General features: G+C 31.7%; 1 protein-coding gene across 5 annotated transcripts in view; it reads left to right on the forward strand.

Moving 5' to 3' along the window:
• The window catches only part of LOC113548490 (insulin gene enhancer protein ISL-2B-like), a 112753-nt gene that overhangs the window by 6012 nt on the left and 90927 nt on the right, over positions 1 to 15814 (forward strand). Inside the window, exon 1 of one of the 5 annotated variants that reach the window (XM_026949389.1) lies at positions 10236 to 10592. The exons of 1 other annotated variant lie outside the window; for it this stretch is intronic. The gene's annotated coding sequence lies outside the window, so the exon portion shown is untranslated. Of the gene's footprint in view, positions 1 to 10235; positions 10593 to 15814 lie in introns of those variants that run through there. 3 more of the 5 variants (XM_026949391.1, XM_026949392.1, XM_026949386.1) reach the window with 3 other exon arrangements.

Here is a 15814-nt window from a genome sequence, read left to right on the forward strand (position 1 = left end):
TCACACAGGAAGGCCTTTGTGCTGCATTTTTTTATTCTTCAAACACAAAGTTCATATTTCCCATCCGTTGCCATTACCTCCGCCGCCGCCGTTCACTAAACATAGGTCTCGCATTAATTTCACTTAAAATTGTCGCAGGCACGAGTTCTTAATTAAACAGGCCACCCGGTAATTTGTATAACAAGAATTAATTGCCGTTTTTAATTAAAATTTACAATAACAATAACGAGGGATAAAATAAAAAAATTGTATATATATAAACATAAGAAGGAAAAACGCAAGTCCGAAAAGGCCAATTATTATACACGACGGTAGCGTTAACTTTTCCCTTTGTTCCTGGAAATTAGGTAGTTTTTCTTCTTTACTCTTTTTCGAATAAATCTTACAACCTTGCCCGCCCCCATTTCCATGCACCTATCTACGCTCTTCTCCTCGTTTATATTACATATTATAATAACGGTACGTTGCAGCTGTAGGACGTGCGTAGTCCCTCGTTGTTGTGCTTGCGCGGAGACGGTCGCGTAGATTTGTTGTGTTTAATATATATATATATATATATAATAACATTTTGTGCTTCTACTAATCATCTAGAAATATATGGTTGTTTAAAGTTTTTAATTTTTTTAATGTACGTCGAGACTCGGACGTCCGGGAAACTTTTAGAGGCGGACATACCTTGTCAGTTTTGGGTGGTTCATATAATATACGAGGGTAGTTATGTACGACGTCTCTCTCTATCTCTCTCTCTCTCTATATATATATATATATATATCCGTCGTTTATACATATAAATAGTGAAATCACGGGAAATTACAGAGGGGTAAACAATTGCCGTCGTCGTTTCGACACCGCGTCGAAAATCCTTTCACGATCCCCACTGCCATCACCACTATACCGCCATTACGAAGGCTTTTAAATGAGTCGTGGCCGAAATCAAAAACAAAAAATCTTAAAAATACTATAAGAATACTTATTGCGTTTCTTTTTCACCGGTTCTTTTACGACGTTCCAAACGTTATTGTTTGTTTTTACCTCAAAATAGGGCAGTTTATACGCATGTATACACAATATATACATATCATATACTCGTACAGTATAATTATATGATATTATATGATTTTGAGACATTTAGTTTTCTGCAGCTATTAAGTTTAGACACCATATTGAGAGCATTCAATAAAAAGTTAATTAATGCGTTTTTTTGAAAAAAATCGAACATTATTATGTTTAAAACGACACTATGTATGTATAACTCTATATTGATTATTAAAATACAAATTACATAATTAAAACTAATATGGTATACTAATTTTGTTTGTGCTTTATATTAAATGTAGAAAACGTGATTTGGATTCTTTTATAGGATAGGGTATATACTAACATTTAATAATACATAGTGAATAAATGACCTAATATCAAACTTAACGGTAAGAAAATTGTGTGTGTTTCTTGTAGTTTTTTTCATGATGTTTTAATTTTTAAGCAACTTTTAAGTAAGTATTATGTAAAATATTACGATTTAACAACATTCTTAAACATTGAAATATCGTACAAACACACATAAAAAACAAATAATTTGCTTATCTTTAAGTTTGATAATTCACTATTTTTTCATAAATGAAATTTAAACTGTTGAACATCTAATTGCTATGCTGTACGTTTGTAAAACGGAAACCACACACCCAGATATGGTGTCTTCTTAAAAACGCAGAAACGAGATAGCGATAAACTGACCTCGGAACCGTTATTGCTATTTTCGATCTCGACGTCGAAGTAATGTTTAAGAAGGTAATGAATTTTTTTTCTTTATTCTATTCTCTTTGATAAGTTTTTTTTTTACTTCTACAAATGCGTTGGCGATTAGTGTTTATTATTATAATAAAGTAGGTTGGTCAAACCCCTCACTTAATCAAAAACAAAAATATATAGTTGAATTCGCTTTTAAAATGAAACAATAAAAATAGTAAATCAGTATTTAATAAAGACACTCCAGTTTTTTTATCTCTGTACAGAAACGCGCCAGACGAATACAGTGTTTTCCCATTTCCTTTTTCGTCGTGTATATACCCCATAATCGAGCAGTGGATATACCACAAATTACCCGTGCGTGCAAATTATATTGGAACGAAGAGCGAAAATTGAATTTTTTTACGGATGACGTACATGCAAAATCAAATCAATCTGAATATAATATAACAGGAATTGTAACTTTAAGATTAAAGAAAAAAAGCTTTTGTTGTAAAATTAATGAATTGCTTAATGATTACGCCCTAATATTCTCGGCGGTTTACCAATTGCGCCTAAAATTACTTTTTTATGTACGATTCGCGTTCTAAACATTTTAGGGTCAATAAACCAATTGTACTTTATACGTTGTACAATACTTAAGGAAAATGTATTAGTTAGTTATAATTATTAATTATATGATAAATGAAAACATTAATCGATTTTTTTTGTGAGTATATTTTTGATCGTCAATTATTTAAAATTAAATACCAGTTACATTACATTATAATTAATTTCATAAAATTCCCGATACTGTTATAAAATATATTATACTCAGACACCCAGTCACTTTAACCAGTAATTAATTGATCAATATATAAGTTTTAATTTTCAAGCACTTTAGTATGTGTTATACAAGCGCGATTGGTATACTAATCCTTAATCATAATGAGCGCAATTTGTATATTGACCCTAAACGAAAGTGTTGTGTTAAGCGCAATTGGTCCATGGTGCCTATATTTTCATCCGTATAATGTATTGAAACATTTGAAACACAATGTGTGTTATTGTGTGCACTTACTTTATACTGTAGTAGTATACAAATAAATAAAATAAAAAGGACTACGTTTGGCATTATTATTTATTTGTAGTAGAATAAAAACAAAGAGTTTAAAAGTACATGTAATATCCTTAAGGGATATTAGTAAGAAATACGTAAAACACGATCTGTACTAACAGGAAGCCGGAAGGTCAATGATCTAACAAAAAATTGGTCCTTCCAAAAGGAGAATGTTACGACGATCCTTGTTACTAAACTACACGTGCTAAACGTCATGTAATAAATTAATAAACCATATGTAATTATATTTTAAATTACCATACTTATTTGTATCTTGCAAATGCGTGTAATATTTCTATAAAAACTGACAAATCGACACATTTAGTTTCTATAGCTCTGTATGTGACGTTTTTATGGTTTTAAAATTGTATGCGTTTCACAGTGCTTAAGACTAACACCGACAGAGGATGTCCTTACCTATGATAGGTAATAGGTATACGGTATACTATTATAGTATTATGCGATGTAAAAATGGCAGATTTCTCAAATATTTTGTGATATTTTCTGCGTACGTACAATTGATTTTGAAAAAGTTTTAAGATTATGAATTAGAAGAGTGTATTTATTTTTTATCGACGGTTATTGTAATTCTGTTATTAGATATTGTTTTTATTGTACCTTATACCTGAGATTCTGCAGACTCTTTTTTAAAGAGTTTAATGAGTGACTAGTGGGACCAATTAAATCATTTAAGTCATTAAAAATTAGTGAATATTTCCCGAAATGGTAATTAGACACGTCATAAGTTTTAAAACACTCCTAAAAAATGTAAATTATATCTGGAATCTATGTTTCCGCACGTTCGGTATAGTACTTCTATATACTTAGTATACATATACTATATAGAAACTATTAACAACTGATAAAATAATATAGCCTATCAAACGTCACACTAAGATCATCATTCATAATATTTACTATTTAGGCATATTAATAATATATTATACCTCATACCAATATTTTTGTATATGTATCACTGTCAATGCGTCCTCGGTGTTTTCTCAAATATTAATTATATCATTCCCACGCTACAGTCATCGCGAGTATGGGGTAATATAGTACTCTCAGTAAAATAATTTTGAAAGTTTAATTTACTCTCTGTTAATGACAATACCTTCAAAAGACAGCGTCAAATTGTTTATATTTATTTGTGCAAGGTATATCTATAAGTAAAATAGTTGTGGTCGTTATCATTGTTTCTTTCGACGCGCAATCGATAGACTCGGTAAATAATCACATTGCAGCGTGCCGAACAAACCCTTTCCCAAAATCCAGACGGTCTTCTCTGTCTGTGGAAAGCTCGAGCTATACGCACCTATTATAGTGTATATTATGCATATTACACGTACCACTTGTACCGGAGTTCATTAAACGCGTTGTCGAGAAACACATATAGGTGCGGTACACAAATAACCGTTTGTTTTCACAACCCGCTAAATTTTCTCATTGTCGTCAAAAAGTGAAAGGAGAATTATTCCAGTGTTTCGAAATGAAATAAAAATGTATCTATACATCCGTAATATAATTATAATAACACGTACACTTGTCTGACCGTAAAATGAGTTAATTAATTTTTCTGTATCGAAATAACATTATCTAATCCACTAATACCTATATCAACTATGAAACCAAACATGCGTGTATTATGTATAATACATATATTATATTGTAAAAAATCGAATTAATATGTGAGTTATATAAGATTATAGATAGAATACAATTTAATAAAACACAAATGGGTACAACGAAGGCGTTTGACGATGCTTATTTTATAATTATTGTAATTGAGTATTTTAATTTCCGAAATGAATTTATAAGATATCGATTTCCACCATACTAATAACGTAGTGGTTTTATTATTTTTTCGAAAGATAATGCAATAATGGAATATAAAAAAATAAATATTTATTTATAATGGAGGTCATTACTTATAATTTATAAATTATAATTATGTGTACGTTATGTTACTTTACTAATAATAATTCAACTACGCTCCATTTTATACTTGTCCAAATTTTTTTAATTGACAGGATAAATCTAAAAAAAAACAAGAAATATTTTTCAAACCTTTTGGCAACCACACAAAGTCAACTTACTATTTTTTTACAAGTATACTTGATTTTTTTAAGGATAATTATTATCTTACTATGATTAAATAGTAATAGCATTGTGTTATAACATTATACCAATTATTATTACATCAAGCATACTGCAGAGTTAACAATATACAAACCAAATATAACAAACATGTCTTGATTAATGTTTAAAATTGGGAAAATGTTAACAACATTAACGTATTTATTTTTATATTATAATTGAGAAAAATATAAATTATAATACGACATTAAAAAATGAATAAGATATAAATCTCTGTAACTTAGGTTGCCAAGTGGAAATGATTGTATATATATGACACCCACTCGATCTAGGAAATGTATTTCTTAATTAATCTGTTTATTCCTTGTATATGGCTAATGATATCGGTGTCGTTCAATTTTTTTTTAAAGTGCAAGATTATATGTTTAATAAATGTGATATAAACATTTTTTTAAATATTTAAATATAATAAATTAATATCATGCGGTTTTTTTAGGCAAACATAATAATAGAATTTCCTTATAGCTATATATGTAAATTAAAATTATACCTTACAAGAATATAATAAACAGTTTTTTCTACGAAATCATAAATCGGAGAGTTCATTAACTGTTGGTTTATAATGCCGACATAGTTTTTAAATTATTTTTTAGACATGTTTTTCCAATTACAATATAAAAAAAGGTTTTACAACTATATTATATGTTACTTTTTGAAGAGTTTTTACAAACGTTTAAATTATTTTCTGAACTGTAAAACTAATTTTTACTTTATGAAAAATGTAAATAAAAAAATAATAAAATATTTCTTTTTTCGTTATAATAAAAATACCTTAAAAAATTAATTATAATATTTTAATACCATAGCTCTAATTTCTAAACTATATGTAAATCTACAAAATAGCAATGGGTTTAAGTACGATACAATTATTAGTTTATAATGTTATAGCGTTCAAACAATTATATACTGTATCTTGGGTAATATTATGTTTGGTCATAAAAGAAATAACCTTTTTATTGATCATAAACTTATTATATTTTATTTGGGACTCTCTTCTAACCTACATCCTAGTTACTATCAACCATTATATATGTATACAATACATATAATCAGATAGTCTATATACGAGAAAAAAATAATCTAATCATATTTATTTCAATGGATAAAGTAAGCTTGTAATATTTGAACTCGTCAACACGATTCAAAATTATAAGTTAGATTAATTTTTTCAAGTAAAAATAAATAATATTTTCCAAGTACTAAAATATTAAAGAGAAACATTGGAAAATTGAGTAATAATAATTGAATATTTACTACATACATAATTGTGTTACAAATATTGCTTGTTTATAAATTATAAAAAAAATCAATTAACCTATATATAGCTGCTCAATTTTTTTTATATAATTTATAGTATAATGATATTTAGACACTCTCTAAAACTGCAATCTCATATAGTTTCCATGAGAATCATTAATTTTATTGGTCGTTATTTTAGGTATGTTCTCTGTATTTCTGTTGCATAAAATGTATTTTATATACTATGAACTATAGTAACTACTGAGAACTCCCCAATTCAATACTATATAATTCCACCACCTTCATTTATACCATTGACTATGGCGACGACAACACGAGCATATATACGCTACCGCTAGTCGACTTTATAATATATAAATCGAGTGTGCATATAGACGCATAGTGAAGGAACTGCGCGCACACGGTATACACTTATTCAGCTGTATACCTACTATTTCCGCAGTGGTTAATAATATTACTATTTAAGTTCCTCCACTCGTTCGTCCGTCTTTGAATCTCTTGTGGCCCGATGTTAGGTGGGCAGTAAGATACTTTGCGCAATAGTTGGTCCTAAATTTCTACGCGTCTTTTTTCCTAATCGGAAAACTCAAAGTAGCATCGATCATCGATGACTGACGTTTAATACTCCGTTACCCGAATGGAATATATAATATATATATATATACACATACATAACTGCAGGGGTAACCAATGTCCGATGGATTTATGATTAAATTTTCCCCGACGCGTTTCTCCTCTCAAAAAACAATGATTATAAAAATTAATAGGATTGATGACTTTTTAAACGTCACAATAATTAATAACAACTAGGTGTGCGCGCGCGCTGACAAATGACGCTGTCGAGGCAAGATGGAACTTAAAGTGATGATTTGGGCCGCTGGAATATTCGCTTCGTTATTTCCACTCAGATATCACTTTTCCTACTGTCCGTCTAGCTATTCAATTATAATTTATATGATATTATCGCTAGGCGCGTACATATAATATGATATTTTATTATACGAAAACTGCAGGCATATGTAGGCTGTATTCCTATATGCTCGAAGATAGCTAAAATGCATGTTAGTGTTATATAATTACATAATTTACATCTAGAGTATATATTTGTTTTACTATTTTCGTGAAGAAAGGTCATAGTTTTCTAATCATTTGAAGGGGGGACTTGAGTACTTCTTAACCTAGTTAAACCTCCCAAATCCCTTGTCCTAATTACGCACCGTAACCGCAGAATAAAGAGAAAATAGGACAATGTTCTCGGATATATTATATAACCTAAATAGAATTCCGTACGGACACGAACGCACCTATATGATATAAAAAATAAATATGCACTCGATCGTTTGTGTAGATTGCTTGGTCACGGTTCGGTTTTTTTTTTTTTGTATTGTTTTTGATTTGAATTATAAAACCATGTAAGTACCTATATATATGCTACATTCGTATAACAAAACCATGTAATTTTCGCAGTTGTTATCGGTTTGTAGGTAAGTACGAGAAAAAAGTTATCCTCGGTAAAACGTATGAATATTATAATCACTACTTGGTTCATAAAAACAAACTGGATTACTCTGTATTATTATTACCATTAACGCAAAATGATTAACACCTCTTCGAGTGCGCGTGCATAGTTAGGTATACATACGTTTTCAAACGGTATGATAAACATCTCCGGAGAAACGGTTTTACCCGCTTTTTAAAGTTCGTTACACTCCACCCGAATAATAATATATACATATAATACGTTGTTGTTGTTTTAATTTATAAATATTTAATATGTTAATTATGCGAGTAATCCCGAACAGTTACCGGATTATATAGTGTAATATAGGTGGTATATATCCGTGACGACGAGTGTAAACAGACGCATGTATGCATGTATAGTATACAGTATACATATACTTACTATGTACAAAAGAAATCCAATGATATGTGCATATGCGCGCTACTACACTGATTCAAAGTATTTTAATTTACAACCGAAAATAACTTAAGAGATCATTCCACCCCTTTCCTAGAGCGCGATAAATTGCAGTTGTAGGTTAGGTATGTGTAGGTACCTATACTTATATTGTACATAAGATTATTAAATTATGTTTTACCAAAGGAAGAAATGTATTATGGCATAATGTATATTCAAGTATAAATTGTATTATACTTTAAACAGCTATATATGTATTCATGTAGTATACATCATATATATATATTTATTATATTACCGTGTGCGTCCGAGAGGAAAATGCAATACAAACAAATAACCTCCCCCCAACCATCAACACCCGAGTTATTGTAAAATAGTTTATAATTAATTTAATTCACGTTATTATAATACGCATTATTATAGTATGGTGAAATTTAATACGTCCACGAAAATCTAGTGTATGTACATAGACATAATATATTTGTATTACATGTGTAATTGGGCAGAACACGTTTAAGCCACCACATTAAACGCACGCGTACCATAAATTATTATTGGGCTTAAGGACTTTTTTTAATTTTGTCAAGAAAGGTCGTATAACAATGTGTTATGCGAGTGATCAATAAATATATTTTATAACATTAAGTAGCACCATTTAAAATTATGTTGAGAAATTGGCATAGGTTTGCATATTTTGCTGTTAGTGAGTATACAAAATGCATATTAGAGTATATAAGAAAAATTAAAAAAATTACGCAATTTTTGAATATAGCAGTGTTAAATAAGTTGACAAATAAAAACATACTTGGAATATTTCACTATTGTGAGGTTATATTTAAACCGATTTGACAAATCGATAAATCGCCCCGCCCACGCGAATATGATGTGTATCTATGCTTATTAGTTATTACATTCAACGTATGAAGTGTAGAAATTAACTTTAGTAGTTTTATTGTCTACATAGACCTTATACTTGTAATATAATGATTGTGGTATTATTTTTGTCCGTAATAATTTATTAAGAGACAGATTATTGTGAGCACCCACGACGTATTTTCATTACGTGAATTTCGATGTATATGATGAAGATGAAGAAAGAAATTAATTATCAAGTTTTTATTTCATTACATTTTCAAAATATAATATTTTTTTACATTATGTATTTCATATTAACGCTATCATTTTTTATACATATTTTTGAATATTTTGTTCCTATAATGATTATTGAATACACTTTTAAGTAAGTGTACATTTATTTTAACTTATAAGTACAATAATCACTTATTATAAGTCGTTACATAATTTAATAATTACAATTTACTTACTGATAAAATATATTTTTCATTTATTTACGTTTCGTGATTATTCAATGTATAACAAATTTATATTTTATACATGAATGATGTCTTAGATATAAAATAGTTGCTGTAAGAGATTTTTAAATATCATATAGTTCCAAAAATCGAAATACTTTTGGTTTATGCAGGGGTCAAATCAATTGCCACCCTTTTTCAAGATATCTTCAGAAATATTTAAATAGGTAAATAGACCTTTGTTTAAGGTTGTAACTTTTTTATACTATTACATTATATTTAATTTATTCCCAATAATGCAAAGAAAAATGTTTTCAGCGCCTTTCCAAGATACAGATACAAGTTCAAGAGCTTATTATTATAATATATTACTCAGTACTCAGAATAATTTCAATTTAGTATCTAATTAAATTAACAATATTTAATTATAATATTGCTGTTAGTTTTATCTGAATACAAATAAGATAACCATTTATATAGTTGTAATGTAATCGTCGAAAGTTGAAGCGTAATCAAATGTCAAAATAAATATTATTTTTCTAATGCTAATATTTCGCAATAAAATAAAAAAATCTTTAAAGTGATGACTGGATAACACAATATACAGTGAAAACGACAAATAAAATTCGGTTCCGTATTCGAAACTCCAAAAATTACGTCTGTTAAAATTGCAGATAGGAAAAAATAATGACGCCGCGGCGCAGGAGTCGGCGGTAGCGGCGATTACCGAAGACAGCGGCGACCGTAGCCGATGCGGTTTGCGCGGGAACACAGCGGATGGACCGCCACGCTCACGCACACCGCCGACGTCTGTCAGTCTGGCACCACGGCGCCCCGCGTGCACGATCATTTGTAGTAGGTACAGCTCCGCACCGGTCTCGCACTCGACTCGTCGCCTGTTTTTACGTTCAGTCTTCGACAAGCGTTCGGTTCGCGCGTTTACTCGTGTCCCGTTTACGCGTATATTAATCACCGCCAATCGTGTGTCGTTTGCCGGTTTCTTTTTTTTTTCAAACCGTGTCCGAAACAACGATATTTTTATCTAGTCAGAAAACACGCAAGAGAGAAGTCGGTCAGCCGCCGTTTCAGAGACGAACAGGTAAGAGTGTAAGACGTTATTTACTATTATTACTAATGCCATTAGCGTTATTCGTGTAGGACAAACTGGAAATAGGTGTAGATATAATAAATTATAATTTTAACTAAATGTGCATATATTACATGTATCGCAATAATAGAATTCGAATTTAAAACCAATAAAAAACAATCACGAATAGTGGTTATTTCTTTACGAGAAAAAACTCATTACTGAAACCCAAGGGCCATACGTCACGCTGTGTGATCATTAATACACGACCATGTATGTTATACGCCTCATATGCAGTGATAATCATATGATACAAAAGTGGGTTCTTAATAATTAAAATCGCATTATACCTCGAATGTGTCTTACGTATTTTAATATTTTAGGCATTTTCTTAAAAATATTCTCGTTAAAAAAAAATCAGTCTATCAGTGATGAGTTTATCCAAAAGCTTTTTTGAATATATCAGGAGGAAAAAAGGAGCTGTTCTTAAGCTCTGGGTTTTTATCTAATCTATAGCGATACACCTCTTTTTTAATTTCAATAGTATTTAACATTCTAAAATTTTCCATTTACGGGTTCTTTGGAATTCTTATTGACATTTATTTGTATAGTATATATTATTGGTACCTCTATATAGATATGGATCCGAGTAATACTAACTTTAAAAAAAATTAACACTGGTGTATGACATTTTATCTAATGTTATCGTCAAGGCGTAACCATCACTGCTTGAATTTTCACTTAAAGACAAAAAGTACGTGATAATAGTTTTTAACGACTCGTTAATTTAAACGGCTACCTCTGGGAACAGGTTTTTACTTATTACGTTTTATGAATTTACGATGTATTATATTCACTGTAGATCTGTTCCGAAATAATTTAATAGGTATAATAAATATTAATGGTCAACGTAACATATGCGCGTAATATCAATATAATAATATTTTACTCGTCACACAATGTTGCCTATAAATACGGACCGACTATTTTGTAATTTGTTACGACGTCAAAATGTACATAATCGCTATTGTAGTATCTAACTAATAAGATATTTAATTTTCTTAGGAAAAAAAGTGCGATACACGATATATTTAAATATTTAATATCATTAAGTGCCTATCGACTATCAACACGTTTAAGAATTGTAGTGTTTTTAAATTGAGTAGTGGTATACTACTATAGTATACTATTGTATATATGTTACTATCACATGGTCGAATACGAACAGTGACGGTCGTTATACTACTCATATCGTTCTACATAATATGACTTAATATAATAGGCACTAGGTACCTTTCATTAATTATTTGTTTATCTTTTCTTTCGACAATTGATTTTATATTACTATATTAGCTATAATGTAATATAGGTATATTAATTATTGATCAATTGAGTTGGTCAAACAAAAAAGATAATCATGAAAAAATGTATTATTGCTATTGATAGTTGTAATTTTAACTAACGCATTATGCATGTATGTAGTAAAGTTATAACGGATTAAATTCGATAGTGCGTATATGACTACTGAAGCAACAACTCGTAACTATTACCATTATTATTATGGAGTGGGTCAAATCCAATGTTATTCGTGTAGTGTTATGGAGATCGTTGGACATCTGTAATATTGGCGGGGGTGAAATGGGAAAGATAGAGATATAACGTAGCGAACAAGTGAAAATCAGTGTCTCGCCGTCGGAGGAGAAAATTTGTTTTCTTATTTTGATTTTCGTGTACATCCTCTCCCGGCCCACTGCCGTCTTTTTTCGACGGACTCCAGATGGTGGCGGTGGCGACGGCGTGTCTCCGCAGAAGAACGGTCTTTTGTAAAAATGTATATACAAAAACGGTTACTATATTATTATTATTATTATTACGGGCGCATCCAAAATCTGCGGTTCCTACAGCACTTTTTAACCGTGTAGTGCACGTCTCTCTCGACTATAGTCGCGGTTGCTGTATTGTATTATTATGATGTGTAGTTGTTGGTCTCGAGATTAAAGAACGAAAATCGTTTCCCCCTTTTTTTGAATGCGCGTTCGTTATCCCACGCGCGCGTTCGCGCGTATAATAATATATAATATCACACGCACACGCGCACAAAAGAGCCCTAATTACGGGACCGAGTCGGCTCTCCTGCATCATCGTTGCCGACGTCGTCGATAGAAAAAGGACACCTTACGTTCCTAAACGCGCTCAATATAAAATAATAATAATAATAATATCGCGTTCGGTAATATAATAACGCGTATCGTGGCGTGCGTGCGTGTGTATATGGAAATCAAAGAGCCCATTGTGGGAATGAGCTCGAGGATCGCGGTCGTCGGTATATACATATATATATAGGTATACACGCGCGCGATCGGGATCGGTCTCGCGGGGCCGGTGTGACGAGCGTCGGCGTCGTTGTGGGGGGGGGGGGGTGAAGGGGAGCGAGAAATTTTAATAACCGCCGCCGAAACAGCGGTGGGTCGGCGTGTAGCCTCGGCGGGGGTGGCCTACGGTTGTGTGTTTGGGGGGGGGAGGGGATGGTCGGTCGGTGCGAAAACGCAATTACACGGATTGTGTGCGTGAGCGCGGGCCGATGCGAGTGCGTCCGCGGCGCGCGTATAATTACGAAATACCGGGAATTAATTAAACACATTGTTGGTGCCCGCCGGTTAGACAATCGGTATAAATTACCCCCGCGCGCAAAACAATTAACCGGCGAAACGCGCGCGTACTCGACGCGGTGGTGCGGCGTCGCCGCCGCCGCCGCCGTCGTCGTCGTCCGTTACCCACCAGTAGCCGGTGGTGGCCGATTTGGATTCCGGGCCGGTGGCGTCCGAGTTCGATTCCGTCGACGAGTTTGTGTCCGCCCGTTGGCGATTTATTTAGTTGTCGCACGTTTTGGTCCGACGCGTGTCGCGTGCACTGAAATTGCGATACAATTATTTGACATCATCTCGACGCAGTGCCTACCCGTATTATTATGATATTATATTGATTGTACGTAGGAGTATATTACGTTCTAAATAATCGAAAATCCGTCGTTTACGCGATCTGCTCTTCACTGGCTTTTGGTTTATTCACGAGACGGCGGTGATGAAAATACTATCATATATCTACATTATAGTTATCAGTGTTTATCACGTATACGCTCTAATTTTTGTACTAGTTTTCTTATATCTTACGCATATTATTGTTTACAACAATATTTGCATTTTATTCCGCAGAGGTGTTTTTTACGCCTTAAGGCCTTTTCGTCTGTGGTAATCGAGGTCCATCGAATTATTATATACATGGTGGCGATAAGAGGATAATATGACTAACATATGAGTATAGTGTCTAAAACACTCGAACATATGTCGTTGTAGAAAGTGAATGAATAGTAGTCGAATAAAATCCGTCCCGTTAACACTTTTACGTGATTGAAAGAATTGTGTTCAAATATTCAATTATAATAATTGATTAGCTATGATGAATAACGTATAATTCAATTAATAATTGTTTTTTTTTTGTACTAGATAAAAATCGGTATTAAACAAATTTTTAATTATTCGATTAATTTGTACATATTGATTTCATTATTGTTGGTGAAATATATAAAATTAATTAAAATTGTAATGGGACAAATAGTATTCGAACAGCTGAGTATACAAAAATCTGGAACAGTTATAACATAATGTATATTCTTCTTATATATAAATGTAGTACTTGTAGTAGTTGTAGTGTTATACCTACTTACATATTTAACATACTCTAGAAGAATATATGTATGAATATATGGAATGTCATAATAAATCTATCTATCTTTCTATATATATTAAACGATTAAGTGAAGTATGCCGACGTATACTTACCTTTTTTTATTTATTTTCGGGTTACCCGTGTTCTCACTGAGATAACTCGATGATAATATCACAATAGGTATAAGAAAAAAAATATAAGGCAAACGGTGTTCTGCAGTCAACTAATCCAGTTATTATGCAACAAAGATATTACCAGATGATTTTAGCTTATAGTGTTTATATACATACATATATTTGAACGCGTATATTATTTATTCAAATATACGGTGACGAATACTTGTTACTATTTATATACTGTTCTTTATCTTATTTTTAAAACGTAATCGTGTAATAATCTTTTAAACAGTTGAAATCCTTTGAGGAAGTTTTTAGATAATAGATTTCCATTAGTGGTGTTTCTTATATACTGTGTAGTAAGCAAAGAGGAAGTGAAATTTTGTCATATGCTTCCACCGTATGTATCATGTAAAAGTATATACTATATAAAAAAACGTTCTTTGCACCCCTCTATCTGTTTTAGACTGTGTGTAGACGTTTTTAATCCAGTAAATAAACCCTAACCCAACCTTTCCGTCCCCCAGTTTTAGGAACCTCATTAGCTAAAGGTATTTTCTCCCTTTTCTTCCGATTCCCAGCCCGTAAAGCGAAGTTACTTAGTTTATTTAGCTAGAAGAACCCAATTAAATATAACAACTACAGAAGTTACCCGGGCGACGTTGACGGTTGAACGGGGCGGGAGAGGGGGACTCGTGATGCGGTAGGAAGGCGGGTCTGATTTAATTAGAATGTAAATTACCTCTCTCTGTGTCGCCGAGCTTATATGTGTATACAGGGCGGTTCGTTTAAGATATTGGCACTATTTCGTTCCTTGTTTTTCATCATATATAGTAAATAAAGATTTATTTTATACATTTGCGTACGATTTCTTTGTAATATATTTTTTGTGTAGAAATAAATATATATGTATAGTGTATACTTATACATATTATATATAATTAGGATTAATCTATATAAACATATGGGTTGTAAAACATTTATCATTAATTCATATTGTTGAAAATCATTTTAACATATATTCTATTCATTATATTTAAATTTTAGATTAATGTCGTGGTTTACCTAATCATTTTTTTTTCTTATTTTCATAATTTATCATTGAAATTACAGTATCAATCTCTGTCTATGTCTTATCACTAGGAAGGGGTAGAGTGTACCTAGCGCACTACTATACCCTCTTCTCCAAGAAGAGAATTTTTACTTGGGTATACATACGTTACTCCCGGTGGAGAGTGGTCCCGTCGGAGGAAAATTAGAGCATTTGAAACGATAGCGAGGGGGAATAAGGAGCTACAATATGATAAACATTTATTCACCAATAATTAAATAATAGTTAATTTTAACGAATCATCCTGTACGTATGTAACTATTATTATTGACGATGTACAA

Source organism: Rhopalosiphum maidis, chromosome 1 (assembly GCF_003676215.2).
Source record: "Rhopalosiphum maidis isolate BTI-1 chromosome 1, ASM367621v3, whole genome shotgun sequence".
Taxonomy (NCBI): Eukaryota; Metazoa; Arthropoda; class Insecta; order Hemiptera; family Aphididae; genus Rhopalosiphum; species Rhopalosiphum maidis.